Raw genomic sequence first — 17,171 nt, 5'->3', positions numbered from 1 at the left:
CACTGGAAGAAAGGTCCAGAATGAGGGGAGGGGGTTTTGACTGCATATGTCCAACACTCAAATTGAATTCAGATACAGCAATGCTCCCTAGTGGGCTTAAAAACAACACGAGTTTATGTTTCCAGGGTTCTCCACATGCGGTCCTCAAAATTACAATCCAGCCTTCAACTTTGGCACAGAAATAAGAAAGGTAGAAGCTAAACAATGTGCACATCTCTGAATTCTATGCCTTAAAAGTCTCCCAAGCACTGCTTTTAAGAATCCTGCTGATATGGTTTGGCTGATATGGTCCCTATCCAAATCTCATCTTGAAATGTAGCTCTCATAATTCCCCATGTGTTGTGGGAGGGACCTGGTGGGAGATAAATGAATCATGGGGGCAGCTTCTCCCATACTGTTCTCATGGTAGTAAGTCTCACAAGATCTGACGGTTTTGTAAGGGGTTTCTCCTTTTGCTCATCTTTCATTCTCTCTTGCCTGCCACCATGTAAGATGTGCCTTTTGCTTTCCACCATGATTGTGAGGCCTCCCAGTCAAATGGAACTGTGAGTTCATTAAATCTTTTTCTTTGTAAATTACCCAGTCTTGAGTGTGTCTTTATCAATAGTGTGAAAATGGACTAATACACCTGTTCTCTCAGATCCAAAGACTTGGAATTATAGATACCACTGGGATCTGCAACAACCACCACCACAACATCTGCACTGTCCATGGTCAGGTCCTGTTCTAAGATCTTGACCCAAATTGTCCCATTTCAGCCTCTAACACTCCTGGGGGATGAATTATTATCCCCACTTTATACACGAAGCAACTGAGATGTGAGGAACTAACAGCTAGCACAAGAAGCTAGATTTGGGCCCACGTCCAGAGGCTGACCTCTTAACTGTTACAAATATTATACTGCCTCGAACTTTCTATCACTCAGTGCAATCCCATCATCAAACACTCTGGACTATGAAGAGTCACATCAAAGACCAAGTCCAGAGAGACTGAGCCGGGAACATGGAGGTTGCTGAAATATCACCTCTTCACCCAATTGCTTGCTCCCTCTCCTGAAGGTTGTGGCCCTAGCTTGCCATCTATTTTTGAGAAAAGAGTAAAGGTGTTGTCATTATAAAGTGAGATGCTTGTAAGAAACTGATAGGTAATTGCTTTCTTTCATTTTTACTTAAATTTCTGGTAAGAAAGAAATGTAATGTTCGGTGATAGCATGGTAGAAAAAAGTCTGATCACTACATCTCAACTTGATCACAGAAATGAAACACTTTTAGCCTTTTCTTTTTTCAAACTTGATCTTCTCTCCCAGGCTCCATCACTTCAAGATCAGATACGCCTTATGAGAAAACATGATTGAAGATAGTCTACTCATCATTTCTCAGCTTTCCTTGGTTTTTCCCAAAGAGAGCACCTGTTAGGATGCACAGAGGTGATTTTTCAAATCTACTGTCAAATTGCTTATGAGAACGACTCCTCTTCTCAAGGTCAAATTAGTCTTTGAAGAATATTTGGAATCACTGAAGGAGAATTACTTTTAGGCATCATAATGATAGGCAATAGCGAAAGAACTCCAATCCCTTTTAGGGTGATTATGAGAATTAATCAAATGCTAAACTCAGAAAATGAGAAAAATATGCACTGTGTGAAGACAGACACACATTATTTGAGATGGGCAGGGTGCGGGTGTGGAGTTTCTTCTGCTTTTTTGCCGATGCTACTTAATGCCAAATTTCTGACGTACATGTGGGGAAGCTGCTAGGTCAAAGGCCCTGAGTGTGTTTTCCAGTTACAATAAACCCTGTTAAGTTAGGTTGCAAGAAACACATGTATATTTAGCATGGGAACAAGACAGAAAACCATCAAACACTGCAAGTGCCAGCTCCTTCTCCACGTCTGAACAAAGGCACGAAAAGAACACTTAACACTTGAAAAAAGCAAACTGTGTAGTTAAACAACCTAACAGGGACATCCCCAAAATGAAACCACTCAAAAATTCAACCAAGCAGCTTTTGACACTGTCATTTTTTCTTTCTCTTCAATTATCTCCATTAGGCCAGCACCAAAACCAATGGCAAACCCAGAACCACCATCTGCAACTCCAGCTGGGATCTGGGGGACAACCAGCTACAGGACAGGCCTAAGTGAAGGGCATGGCCACATTCCTGTCCCTAATCCTGACTGACACCCTACAGACCAGTCATTACAATCTCCCGTCCCATTCACATTGGAGTTTCAGAACAACAAAAACCACGGGCGTCCACATTCTCCGAGTCATGAACTAGATCATTCAAAGAGCCATCACTAACCCCCTGTGTACATTGCAGGCTGAGAGCTTACCAGAGCCATCCCGTCCACTTCAGGAATGACTAATGGTGACTGGGCACTTACTGTGTGCCAGGCACGGTGTTTGCAACTCTGCTATGTCTTCTTTTGGACAGTGAAGATTCTCATTTTGCAGGTGAAAAAACTGAGGCTGGGAGAGGTCCACCTGGCCAAAAGGCATGTAGATAGACCAGCCCTGGCCCCTGGGTGAGGCTGCAGACTCCAGACCTCGTGCTGTCTATCCTGGCTAGTTCAACTCCAGCTGAAACTGGGCCTCTGAAGTTGATGCTGACAACAACCACTCTGCTGCACAAGTCCCTCGAGAGGGACCCACACGAAGGGTAAAGCTGCCCTGCAAAGCATGCCTTTTCATTCATTAATTTGGCAAATATATGAGCACCTCCCATGATCCAGACCTGTTTTGGACACTCCAATAAAGCAGTGAACAAAAGAAATCAGCTCTGTAAGTTAAGGAGCGTATATTCTAGTGAGGGGTGGCAGACATACCCATAAACAAATAGGAACTTCGGTGGTTAGTTTTAGGGAAGAATGAAACACAGTGTTATGTGTTGGAAGGGTGTTATTTCATGCAAAATGGTCAGGAAAGTCCTCTCTGATGAGAGGACTGAGTAGAGACCTGAAGGAAGCAAGGGAGAGAATCATGCAGACCACTGAGAGCAGAGTATTCCAGACAGCAGGGACAGTGAGGGAAGCCTCTGAGCATGGGTGTGCTTGGAGGAACATCAGGAAAGAACAACTGGGTTTACGGGACAGGGAGCAGTGGGAATCTGACAACCACTCATTTAGTGGAACACACACTGAGAACCCACTCTGAGATACCAGGCCCGGGGAAGACACAAAGAAGCAATCCCAGCCTTCAAGGAGGTAATAATCCCATGGGTGATTCAGGATACCTGAAAGAATTACTTGGAGAACAAGAGACAATGAAGCAAAACGAGCTGCAAGGGGAATGTCGAGGAGACAGAAAGAAGCATGTCGAGGAGTCACAGAGCATCTCTGTGGCCAGGGAGCATCTGAGAAGGCAGAAGAGGTGCAAATGTCTCTTGGCCTTCAAGAATAGCAGAATTCAAAAAGGTAGGGAAACGGGGGAGGATTATTTACTCCACAGCACGTGCTGGGCACATAGCATTTACTCAGTGAATCCTGGTCACACAAGCAATAAATTATCAGCAAATAACGAGGCAGTGGGAGGTAAAACTGGAAGGCTAATTGAGATCATACCTTAGAAAGAGCTGAATACCATCCTACAGGAATTCGTAGAGAATTAGTGTGTTTCCCGCATGTTCTCGCTTGTAAGTGGGAGCTGAACAATGAGAACACGTGGACACAGGGAGGGAAACAACACACACTGAGGCCTGTCCAAAGGGTTGTGGGGGTGGGGGAGCATCAGGAAAAATAGCTAATGCACGCAGGACTTAATACCTAGGTGATGAGTTGATAGGTGCAGCAAACCACCATGGCACACATTTACCTATGTAGCAAACCTGCACACGTACCCCAGAACCTAAAATAAAATAAAATAAAATATTTAAAAAAGAATTGGCATGTTTGTGTTCATTCTTACCTTAAGAACAATGATAAATGCACTATGTAAATTGCAACCTTATTTTTCATTATCAACCACTTTGGAACACATTGGCTTAGCTTTGATGGAGCTAAGAAGATACATAGTACATAAGTTTAAATTTTTCTTTCACTGGCTTTGGCACCAGCGAGCCTGACATTAACAAGACTGGTCTATAAAAGCATGTCATCAAGTTGCATTTTTCACAAAGAGATGGGAGGCCAGGCAGAGCCTAGATCTCCTGAAGGATAAACTCAAAAATTCACAGGTAATTGCTTCAGTAACCCCAGATTCTTCCTAACGTTAGGGATGCATGCCAATGTAGATTGAAAGTGCTGATGGGCTTGTTTTGTTGGGAAATGTCTGAAGAATTTTCACACAGCCCTATTGCACTAAAGCACTTGAAGGAGACTAGTAAATGACATCACATTGGTTGGGGAAATTTTGTTTTTGTTGTTGTGGAAAAAGTCTCAGGGTAGGTGAGCTGTTCCATTTTTCTCTCAAGAACCAGGGCAACATGTACACTTCAGAAATGGACTATCCACGTCCAACTGTCAGGAGAATCAGTTTTGATGTAAAATTGCAATTCGAACTGAAGACCAATATCTTGCATGCCATATTAAATAAAACATCACATGAAGCTTAGAAGCAGTAGGATAGAGGGGAACAAAGTTTGCAAAAATTTAGCAGAGTCACAGATGCCAGTGAAACCCAAGACAGAAGCTAACTTCCCAAGACACTGTATTATAGCCTATTGCTTCTAAAAAGGAATGCATAAACAAGTGGAATTAAGCCACCATAGAGCTAGCAACTATTATAGGAAAAACTGATTTGCTTATTTGATCAACAGAACTCTAACAGCAGCATCTGCGCTGCAAGAGGTAATTCACAATCAACATCGCTTGGCACCATTGCTGAATTTATTACAAATTTCAAATATATCAACCTGTGTCGGTTTCTACTGAGAAAACAAGACTGGGGTTCAGAATTTCCAGCTTGTGAGGTGGGGTGACCATGACAGCTCAGAGAGAATTAGCCAGGAAGGGCAGAGCCCTGGCTTTAATCCCCCCTTCAAATCCATTGGCTTCTTCTGCCAGAGTTTACCTAACCCAAGCCCACCCTGGCAGGCTAAAATGCACACCACCCCCAAGATGGCGGCATGGGTGCAGGTGGAAGTGGGGGAAGTTGTCTTTTTTTTTTTTTTTTTTTTTTGAGACAGAGTCTCACTCTGTCGCCCAGGCTGGAGTGCAGTGGCATGATCTCGGGTCACTGCAACCTCTGCCTCCTGGGTTCAAACGATTCTCCTCCCTCAGCCTCCCGAGTAGCTGGGATTACACCACACCCAGCTAATTTTTTTTTTTTTTTGTATTTTCAGTAGAGACAGGGTTTCACCATGTTGGCCAGGCTGGTCTTGAACTCCTGACCTCGCGATTCACCCGCCTCAGCCTCCCAAAGTGCTGGGATTACAAGCGTGAGCCACCATGCCCGGCCAGGTTTTCTAGTCTCTTCCTTTAATCCTACACACTCTTTCGTAAGCAGCCAGTCAAGGTGTGGGAACTTATTCCCTGTTGTGCACCACTGCCCCAGCAACAGCATAAGGATGCCTGGAAGTGAGGGTTCCACAGGTGGTGGAAAGCTTGGTCTGCCTGGGAAAGATTAAGTATCTCCTATTTTTTCAAAATTTGCATTAAAAGGCCAATGAATGGACACCTCCCTGTACCTCCTCAGTAAAATGACTCAAGCCCTGAGGCTGGGAGAGACAAGTTTGATGGATTTTCAGGAGATGAGAACAGGAGCTGCTGTGATCGATATCCCAGAACCATGCATCGTGTGGGATGGAAATGGTCATATTTCCTGTGCTCTGATGAGGACTTTATCTTCTCAGGTCCAGGAGGAGGAAGAAAAGCTTGACTGATCTTTCTGATGACTGCATTATTAAAACTTCCTATCTCTCACCATTCCGTTTCTTTCTCATAGTCTGGTGACCTTTGTTATTAGATGGTGAAGAGAGAGCCTCGTTGCCTTAAACCTATGATCCATTGCCTCGATTTAGTATTCTATTTACTCAAAAACATATCTATGGCCCAGAACCTCTGGCGATATGTTGGAAATACAGATGGGAAAAATATGACTCTTATCAGCTTAAGTGCTTGGTTTAAAAAATAGCCCAGAGCATTATCTAGCAGAAAATATCAGACAATAGATGCAATGTGTTGTATCCCAGGCAAAAAGGTTAAGAAAATGGGAAGGTGGCCAGGTATGGGGCTGCTATGTTTACGAAGGACACAGGTAAAGTCCAAGTACTGAGAGTACAAAACTGAAGGCAAGGATTGAAGCCCATGTGGGTAAATCTTTATTTCCCAATTCTTCCCTCCTTGATGCAGTTGTCCCATTTACATATTCGCTTTGATGAATTATAATAATGGCTCTGAATGGTACAAGAGTGCTTGCAATACGTATTTATAGAAGACTAATTTATTCAACACATAGTCTCCAGGGAAGAGGGCTTGACTGATGGTGTGTAAATCTGCACATGTGAACAAGCAGCTTTCTTTTTCCTCGTCATGGAAAAGAAGCATGCATTTCCATAACTGACATATGGACTCTGAGGTCCCAGGTAGAGAAATGCAACTTGAAAGGTCCACCTCCTCATAAGAATATCTTCTGTGGAATCTAAAACTTGGAAACATGTGATTTTTTAGTCCATTTAGTTGAACTTCTGGTGACCTCAAAGAGAGAGCCAGCGGGCCCAGATCATCATAACATCCAGGTCTAAGGGAACCGTGGTCTTCAGGGGCAGCCATGAGGAAATGAAACCAAAGACTCTAAACTCCTGGAGGTTGTCAAGCTTCTGTTTAACATCAGCTCTGACACGCAGGTCTCAAGTTCTTAAATGCCTGCGGTAGGAGGTGCTGTGAAAACAGTACTTCATGGCTTTTATCTTTGCCGTCTTGGTGATTATAGTGTTAGAGAAAAATGTACTGAGGTTTTCGTTGGTGGTTTGTTTTTCCCTGAATTAAGATTCCACAAAGAGCTAGGGAAGGACTTTTTGCCTCAGACTTCTCTTTGTTTTTGTTTGTTTGTTTTTAACTGGCTGGCCAACTATCCAAATCATGTCAGGATCTAAGAAGCTAGCAGTAGTCAAGAAAAACAAGACCATTTTTGGCAAACATGAGTACTATTCCAGATTCAAGGCAAGTTCATGAGCCAGCTTAAAGGCCAAAAAAGAAAGAAGTTAGCTGCAAGTACCAGGAGTTCTAAAAAGTGATGGTATGGAACCAAAAAGGTGGCATGCAAACTAATCACTGTCCAGGGTTTGTAGCAAACCTGCACTCCATCTAAAATACTGGGTGACATCAGCACCAGTTTGGAATGTTGAGCTGGAACTCCATGTCTAGACCTGAATCCTTTGCTATGGACATTCCTTCAACAGGGAAGGGTAAGACCCGAGACCAGAGGTTCGCCTGGCCTTCCCACCAAGATTGCAGTTAAAGCAGACGAATCCTTCAGAAGAAAAGCACATCTGACATCAAAACCTCTTTTTGGTAGGTATATTTAAGGGGCTGCATTGAGAGGTGGAGTTCAGTTTCCCTCGCCTGAACTGGGGCCCTGTGACTGCTTAACCAACAGAAGGCGTAGAGGTGAAGCTCCTGAGCCCTTTCTAGCCTTCAGTAGGGCTGGCATCTTCAGATTCTTTCCTCCTGCAATGTGTGTGCTTGAGAGAAGCTGGGCTTCCATGTACATAGTCCAGCTGGAGAGAACATGCAGAAACACTGTGCAGAGAGAGGCCCTGAGACCACACAGAGAGTGAGAGAAGACCAGACATCCCAGCATCTCAGGTGGCCTCCAGACAACTCTGCCCCATTTTACTTCAACTAGCAGAAAGATCCAAGTAAGATCAAAATAACTTCCAGGTTGAACCAAGTCTAACCCCAGAACTGTGCAATATAAGAAAATGTTTGTTGTTTTAAACAGCTAAACTCCGGGGTAATTGGTTATATAACAGTGAATAACTACAACACAAAAGCATCTGAATGTATTTTTCATCCACGTATTGATTTATTCATCTATTTGTCCATTTAACAAATACCTGCCTGATTCTCTGCAATAGACCCAGCACTCTGCTAGTTACTGGGGAATCAGACGTGACATTCCTGGTTTTTTTCTCCCTTGGAGCCTCCAGCATCAGAGACAACCATGACCTTCGAACAAGGAATTATAGCCATGATGGATGGCATAAAGTGCTAGGATCAGGATGCTGTGATTGGAGTACAAAATAGCCAGCACCAAACAATTGGTAAAATGTACAATGCCCAGCATCCACTCACAAATTACCAAGCATGTAAAGAATTCAAAAAAAGTAACCCATAATGATGTTGAAAAACATCAACAATTAAAACAGACTCACAAATGACACAGATGATTGAGTTAAAAGGCAAGAACATTAAAACAGCTATAATGATATTCCTGGCCAAGGCAAGACATGGAAGGAAAAAGAAAAGACCCAAACTAAGCTTCTAGAGATGAAAACTACCATGAGATGGAAAACACACTAGATAATATTAACAGCAGATTAGATAGAGCAATTGGGAATACATAAAATGAAGCACAGAGAGAGAAAAAAGATTAAAAACAAAACAAACAAAAAGCAATGATCTGTGGAACAATATCAAATTCTCTGGATTGGGGGAGATGGATAAAATATTTGAAGAAATAATAACCAATTTTCCCTGAATGTGATGACAACTATAAATCCACAGATCCAAGATGCTCAGGAAACCCCAAGCCCAAGATATATGCAGATAATCTTTGACTTATAGTGGGGGTATGTCTTGATAAACCCATCCCAAGTTGAAAATATTTTAAGTAAAAAACACATTTAATACACCTAATCTACCAAACATCACAGCTTAGCCTAGCCTACCTTAAACATGCTCAGAATATTTACGTTAGCTTACAGTTGGGCAAAATCATCTAATGCAAAGCCTATTTTATCATAAAGTATTGTTGGGAACAGGCCCCCAAATCTGGCCATAAACTGGCCCCAAAACTGGCCATAAACAAAATCTCTGCAGCACTGTGACATGCTCTTGATGGCCTTGACACCCACGCTGAAAGGTTGTCGGTTTACCAGAATGAGAGCAAGGAATACCTGGCCCACTAAGGGCGGAAAATCGCTTAAGGCATTCTTAAACCACAAACAATAGCATGAGTTATCTGTGCCTTAAGGACACGTTCATGCTGCAGATAACTAACCAGAGCTCATCCCTTTATTTTGGCCCATCCCTTTATTTCCTGTAAGGAATACTTTTAGTAAATACTATGACTGGCTTGCTGTCAATAAATATGTGGGTAAATCTCTGTTCAAGGCTCTCAGCTCTGAAGGCTGTGAGACCCCTGATTTCCCACTCCACACCCTATATTTCTGTGTGTGTGTCTTTAAATCCTCTAGCTCCACTGGGTGAGGTCTCCATGATCGAGCTGGTCTCAGCAAAGTATTGAATATCTGATATAATTTATTGAATACCATACTGAAAGTGAAAAACAGAATGGTTGTATGGATTCTCAAAGTATGGTTTCAACTAAATGTGTATTGCTTTTGCACTGCCATGAAGTTGAAAAATCATAAGTCAATCCAGCATAAGTCAGGGACCCATCTGTATATAAAAATATATACCAACATATTTCATAATCGGATTGTTTAAAATGAGTTATACCAAGAAAAATCTTAAAACCAGCCAGAGGAAAAAAATACGTTATGTACAGAGAAACAAAAATAAGATTGATAGCAAATTTCTTGTCTAAGTAATGTAAGACAGAAGATAGTGGATTCACATCTTTAAAGTCCTGGATGAGGGTGCGTGTGAGAGACAGAACTAGCTGGATTTCCTAGGCGGACTAAGAATTCCTAAGCCTAGCTGGGGAAGGTGACCACACCCACCTTTAAACATGGGGCTTGCAACTTAGTTCACACCCGACCAATCAGGTAGTAAAGAGAGCTCACTAAAATGCTAATTAGGCAAAAATAGGAAGTAAAGAAATAGCAAATCATATATCATCTGAGAGCACAGGGGGAGGGGCAATGATCGGGATATAAACTCAGGCATTCGAGCAGGGAGTGGCAACGCCCTTTGGGTTGCCTCCCATTGTATGGGAGCTCTGTTTTCACTCTATTAAATCTTGCAACTGCACACTCTTCTGGTCCATGTTTGTTCCAGCTCAAGCAGAGCTTTTGCTCGCCGTCTACCACTGCTGTTTGCTGCTGTTGCAGACTCGACTTTGACTTCCACCCCTACAGATCCAGCAGGGGCACTGTGCTCCTGATCCAGCAAGGCACCCATTGCTGCTCCCAATTGGGCTAGAGGTTTGTCATTGTTCCTGCATGGCTAAGTGCCTGGGTTCGTCCTAATTGAACTGAACACTAGTTGCTGGGTTCCACAGTTCTCTTCTGTGACCTATGGCTTCTAACAGAGCTATAACACTCACTGCATGGCCCAAGGTTCCATTCCTTGGAATCCATGAGGCCAAGAAACCCAGGTCAGAAACAAAAGGCTTGCTGCCATCTTGGGGCAGCCCACCCCATCTTGGGAGCTCTAAGAACAAAGACCCACCAGTAACAGGTGGAAGGAAGCTCCAAACTCCCAACCTAGAATTCTATAGCCAGCAAAAATATCATTCATAAATAACAACAAGAAGCTGAGTCAGCTTTTCATCTCACATTTTCTGGATTCATAATTTAATTTGGTTGTCCAGAACTGACAAGTTGATTGTAAAATTTATATAGAAATGCTAAGGACCTAGAATAATCAAAATTACTTTGAACAAGAACAAAGTAGGAAGACACACTAAATTATTTCAAGGCTTATTATAAAGTTACAATAATTACAACAGTGTGGTACCATGTAACAGTTAAAAAGAAATGATCTAGGCAGATAGTGAGGGTAAGGAAGTCCTCGGTAAGGTTTCCCTTTTAATAAAAAGCAGCCCCAAAATTACTTCTTTTCTAACAGCAGCCTGTAAAATTGAGCTGCAGACATTGATGAGCAAGCTGGAAGCCTGTATGGGTGAATGTCTGCAGGTATGACCATAAGAAAAGGCTACATGGGGGCATGTTCAACATGGCGGCCCCATCTTCCCTTTTCTTTGTCAACTAAAGGAAATTAAAGGAAAGTTTTTACAACAATGTGTACAATAAGAAGCAGACAACATGGTGCCAACCAGGTAGAAAACTCATTTGCATAATAAAAGATTAGGGTAGGGTGGCCAGCTTCTTCACATGCTATATACACATCACACCTGCTCCAACCAATCTTTGGGCTCTATGTAAATCAGACACCGCCTCCTCAAGCCAGTCTATAAAATCCCACACACTTCACCACAGGACCAGAAGACCCACTTGGAAACTCCTCTCTCTCTGCAGGAGAGAGAGCTTTTCTCTTTCTCTCTATTAAAACTCTTTCTCTATTAAGCCTGTGCTCTTAAACTCACTTCTTATGTGTCTGCATCCTTGATTTTCTTGGTGTGAGATGACGAACCTCGGGCATTTACCCCAGACAATGACATTGCTTCAGTACTGGTGTAAAATGGAAATATAGATTAATGTAACAGGATACAGTTTAATTAAAAAGCACTTTATTGCTAAAAAAAAAAATCGAACAATCATGTGAACCTTCAAGGAGTTATATAATCTTTGTGCTGGTGGAGGATCTTGCCTCGATGTTGAGGGCTGCTGACTGATCAAGGTAGTAGTTGCTGAAGGATGGAATGGCTATGACAACTTCTAACTTTTTTTTTCGTTTGAGACAGTTTCACTCTTGTTGCCCAGGCTGGAGTACAATGGTGCCATCTCAGCTCACCGCAACCTCTGCCTCCCAGGTTCAAGCGATTCTCCTGCCTCAGCCTCCCGAGTAGCTGGGATTACAGGCATGTGCCACTGCGCCTGGCTGACAACTTTTTAAAATAAGACAGCAGTGAAGTTTGCTGCATTGATTGACTCTTCCCTTCAGAAAATCTTTCTCTTCAGCATGCCATGCTATTTGATAGCATTTCACCCACTGTAGAACTTCTTTGAAAGTTTGTGTCAATCCTTTCAAAACTTTGCTCCATTATCTACTATGTTTATGTAATATTCCAAATTTTTTGTCATTTCAACAATATTTATAGCATCTTCAGTAGGAGTCAATTTCATTTCAAGAAAATTTATTTTTGGCTCATTTATAAGAAGCATCTCCTCTTCCACTAAAGCTTTATCATGAGATTGAAGCAACTCAGTCACATCAGGCTTCACTACTAATTCTAGTTAACCTTGCTGCTATTTCCACTACATCTGCAATTACTTCCAAGTCTTGAACTCCTACAAGTCATTCATAAGGGCTGGAATTAACGTCTTCCAACTCCTGCTAATGTTGATATTTCAACCTCCTCTCATGAATCACAAATTTTATCAATGGCATCCAGAATGGTGAATCCTTTCTAGAAGGTTTTAAATTTACCCAGATCCATCAGAGGAATCACTAGCTATGGCAGCTACAGCCATATGAAATGTTTTTCTTTTTCTTTTTCTTTTTTCTTTTTAAGAGACAGGGTCTGACTCCATTACCCATGCTGGAGTATTGTGGCAAAATAATGGCTTGCTGCAGCCTCAAACTCCTGGGCTCAAATGATCCTCCTGCCTCAGCCTCTCAAGTATCTGGGACTATGGGCTCACACCACCATGCCTGGCTGATTTTTAAAATTTGTCCTTACATTTTTTAGAGAGAAGGTCTCACTATGTTGCTCAGGCTGCTCTTGAGCTCCTGGCCTCAAGCAATCTTCCTGCCTCAGCCACCCAAAGTGATAGGGTTATAGGTATGTGCAACCATGCCTTGCCAGTATCTATTTCTTAGATAACAAAACCTGAAAGTCAAAATTACTCCTTGACCCATGAGCTGCAGAAGGAATGTCGTGTTAACAGACATAAAAACAATATTAATTTCCTCGTGCATCTCCATCAGAGTTCTTGGGTGGCTAGGTGCATTGTCAATGAACACTAATATTTTGAAAGGCAACCTTCCTTCTGAGCAGTAGTTCTCAACATTAGGCTCAAATTATTCAGAAAACCGTACAATAAACAGATGTGTTGCTATCCAGGCTTTGTTGTTCCCATTATAGAGCACAGGCAGAGTAGATTTAGTATAATTGGTAAGGGTCCTAGTAGTTTTGGAATGGTGAATGAGCATTGGCTTCAACTGAAAGTCACCAGCTGCATTTGCTTCTAATGAAGAGTTAGCTTGTCCTTTGAAGCTTTGAAGCTAGACATTGACTTCTCCTCTCTAACTATGAAAGTCCTAGATGGCATCTTCCTCCAAAAGAAGGTTGTTTTGTTTACACTGAAAATCTATTGTTTGGTGTAGTCACCCTCTTCAATTATCTTAGTTAGGTCTTCCAAATGACTTCATGTAGCTTCTACATTAGCACCTGCTGCTTCACCTTGCTCTTTAATGTTATAAAGATGACTTCTTTCCTTAAACTCCCTAAACCAACCTCTGCTAGCTTAAAACTTTTATTCTGCATCTTTACCATCTGTCTTAGCCTTCACAGAATTGAAAAGAGTTAGAGCCTTGCTCAGGATTAGGCTTTGGCTTAAGGGAATGTTGTGGCTGGTTTGATCTTCTTTCCAGACCACTTTATATCAGCAATTAAGTCATTTTACTTTCTTATCATTCATGTGTTCACTGGAGTAGCAGTTTCAATTCCCTTCAAGAACTTTTACTTTGAATTTACAACTTGGCTAACTGCTGCAAGAGGCCTAGCATTTGGCCTACCTCAGCATTCAACATACCTTACTCACTAAGCTTGATCATTTCTAACTTTTGATTTAAAGTGAGAGATGTATGACTCTTCCCTTGAACATTTAGAAGCATTTGTGCATTGTTAGTTGACCCAATTTCAATATTGTTGTGTTACAGGGAATAGGGAGATCTGAGAAGAGGGCGAGAGACAGGGAAATGGCTGGTCAGTACAGCAGCCAGAACACATGCAACATTTATCTATTAAGTTTATCATGTTATATGGGCATGGTTTGTGGCAACCTAAAACTATTACAATAGTAAAATTAAAGATAACTGATCACAAATAACCATAACAGACATAATCATCATGAAAATGTTTGAAATATTGTAAGAATTACCAAAATATGACTCAGAGACACAAAGTGAGTACATGCTGTTGGAAAAAAATGGCACCCATAGGTTTGTTCAATGCAAGGTTACTACAAACCTTTAATTTTTAGAAAATGCAATATCTGTGATGTGCAAAACAGCAAAGTACAATAAAATGAGTATAAAAATTAGTATATAAAATGCCTGTTTGTTTCACCACAATAAGAAAAGGAAAAAGCTATTCATATAAGATATCCCTTGCAGTGTTGTGTGTAATAGAAAGACGACCAAAAACAATCTAAGTACCTGTGGATTGGGGGCTGGTATAAAAATTATAGCACATTTTTTAAATGTAGCTATTAAAAATAATTAGATGGTTTCCTATATATAGGAGATGCTCCCCAAAGCTGATTTCTAAAATAGACATAAGCAAGACACAGAACAGTGTGTGCTCCCAATTGTGTAAATAAAAAGGAAGAAGGAAGGGGCTAGGATTATGCACACACATCCAGATACACACAGTTGCATATGCATAGGGTATTTCTGGAAAGATATATAAAGAACTGGCACCAACAGTTGCCTCTGGAAAGGGTGAGAGAGACACCTTTTAATTCTCTGAATTTTTACCATGAGCATGCATAACTTTTTCATTTTAAAAAGTTGTTAAAACAACTGGTCACCTACGCACTAGAAGATTTCATCCTTTTGCAGCTTCCAGTGAACATCACTCCCACACCGAGCTCCTCCCTCTTCAGTAACTTATCCAGCTTATTCCTCACTTCAAAGCCTCTCCTCAAATCTGCTGCCTCCGAATCTGCTGCCTCCTCTAGAGATCCTTTCTCCCTTCTTCCTCTTCCTGATAAGCCTCTGGAAATGGTGGTGATGCCTGCCATCCCTGCTTTCTTGCCTGCCAATCACTCCTCAGTCTTCTGCCCTCTCACTGTCCCTGACTGCTGTCACTCCATGCCCTGCAACTACTGCCTTCTTGCCTAACTCAAACGCTTTCCTCATTGCTGCTTTTCCTCACTGACTTCCTGGCAGTATTCAGTAATGCTGATTGCTTCTCTGTCCCCAAATTCTATCTTCTTCCCTCCCTAAACCATAGCACCATGAGTCTAAGAGCTGCTTGATCACCACCGCCCTATCCTTGGTACTACACAACACCTGGCGCACACCAGGAGCTCAATGCATGTTTCCTGAATGAACTGGTCCTCCACTTACTCCTTTTGTTCTGCAGACTCTTCTTTTTTTCCCTAGCTGAGCACATTCTTCAATGCTCACACTTTGCCTTTCTGCTCTTCTCTCTGTTGACACAGTGTACACCTTTCCCCTACCCAGCCATTGATACGATAGTCTCATTTGTTGCTTCTTCTCCAACTCCTACCTCCAAGGCTTTGTAGAAAACATTCCTTGGATGGCATACCACCAATTCAGAGTCAGGAGCTTGTCTGAACTCATTTGCTCCTCCAAACCGGTCACCTCTCCACTTTTCAGCAATTTGTGATTGTTAATTCTCACTTATTCTTCTATGCAGTTGATAAGGCTGACTGCCTCTTCCTAGAAATGTGGCTGCCCCTTCCTCACTCACCTCACCCCACTACTGCATCCCTGATACAAGCCTCACCCTCTCAAACCCAGTGCTCTACAGCAGACTTCCAACTGGCCGTCCTATCTCGTATCTCTTGCCTTATCAATATTCTTCACACAGCCATCAGATTACTACTTTAAAAACTTTTTCACAGCCACAACTAAAAATGAAGCTACTCACTTAAAAATGGTTAACTCAATGTTATTTGAATTCACTTTAATTTTAAAAAATCAATTGCTGACCCATTGTAACATCTTACTAGTTCCCTCATTAATTAATGAGTAAATAAAATCTTGAACAGGTGTTCATTAAAAAAATTAAGCTACTTTACCCTCATGCAACCTGCATAAAATACTGTAAATGGTTCTTCAACACCCTCATGAAAAAGTCCATATTTCTCAGATTGGAATTCAGCATCCTGGGATGTCCATTAGAACTTTCTGCTGTGAAGGAAATGGTCTATTACTGCAGTGCTCAATAGAACAGGCACTAGATACATGTGACTGTTGAGCACTTGCACTGTGACTAGTGCAATCAAGAAACTGCATTTTTATTTATTTAGTTTTAATTAAGGAGACTTTAAATAATGACACGTGCATTCTGACTCTTATTTTGGACAGCACACTCCTAGACAATCTGAGGAACACTGGTCTTTCCTTCTAATGTTTTCTCCCACTTGTCTTCAGTGTGAACTCCCTTTGCAGCCAGGCTGATCTCTTCTTTCTCTTTGGAATGGGTTATGTCACTGAAGATTTTCATTCTTTGCTTATTCCTTTCCTCTATATCCCCTCTTGCTCTCTTTCACCTATCAAAACCTTCTCCATGTCCAATCCTTATCATATCTTCTCCTGGAAGCTTCACTGATGGTCAACAGTGCTTTCCTTGGCTCAGTTCCCTGGAGACTCCATCTGCAGTGCTTACTCTGGTGCTCAATGAAACTGCTCTTGAAGAATGGCGTCCTCTGGGTTTGTCTAGATCCTCTCTCTAGATGGTGAGCTCTTGATCAAGAATACTTTGTACTGTTTTCTTGTCTCCATCTCCAGCTCATCTTATGTCTCACCCATACTCAGAGCATGGTAACAAGACAGCAGCGAAGTGACCAGATAACAACAGTGAGACCATATGCTCACTTCTCCATTCACATTGGCCACTGTGATATTCAAATGAGCATGAGCTGATAATATGAGAAGACTTGCCTGAGCTTTCATATCTATGAGGAAAAAGTGTTTTATAGTATATCACACATGGTCTTCATGTTTTTCTTCAGTGGAAGATTTCTCTTTCAGTCTAAACCCCAAAATTTGTTGAACATATCCCACCAATCGTGTCATTGGGCCATGTAAAGAGAACAAAGGTAACTCAAGGGGACTTAGGTAGAGTTGTGTATCAAGCCAAGAGAGTGAGAAGCTGTGCCTGGGGTAATGAGATAAGCAGGCAGTGGCATTTTGGAAGGGTGTTTTTGAGGAAAATCTACTTTCTTGTGCAATGGAATTGATCATCCTATACCTAAATTTGAGCAAGTTCAAACACAGAGGCTGAG

The sequence above is a fragment of the Macaca mulatta genome, chromosome 9 (assembly GCF_049350105.2).
Source record: "Macaca mulatta isolate MMU2019108-1 chromosome 9, T2T-MMU8v2.0, whole genome shotgun sequence".
NCBI classification, from domain to species: Eukaryota; Metazoa; Chordata; class Mammalia; order Primates; family Cercopithecidae; genus Macaca; species Macaca mulatta.
This window is presented reverse-complemented; position numbering follows the sequence as displayed.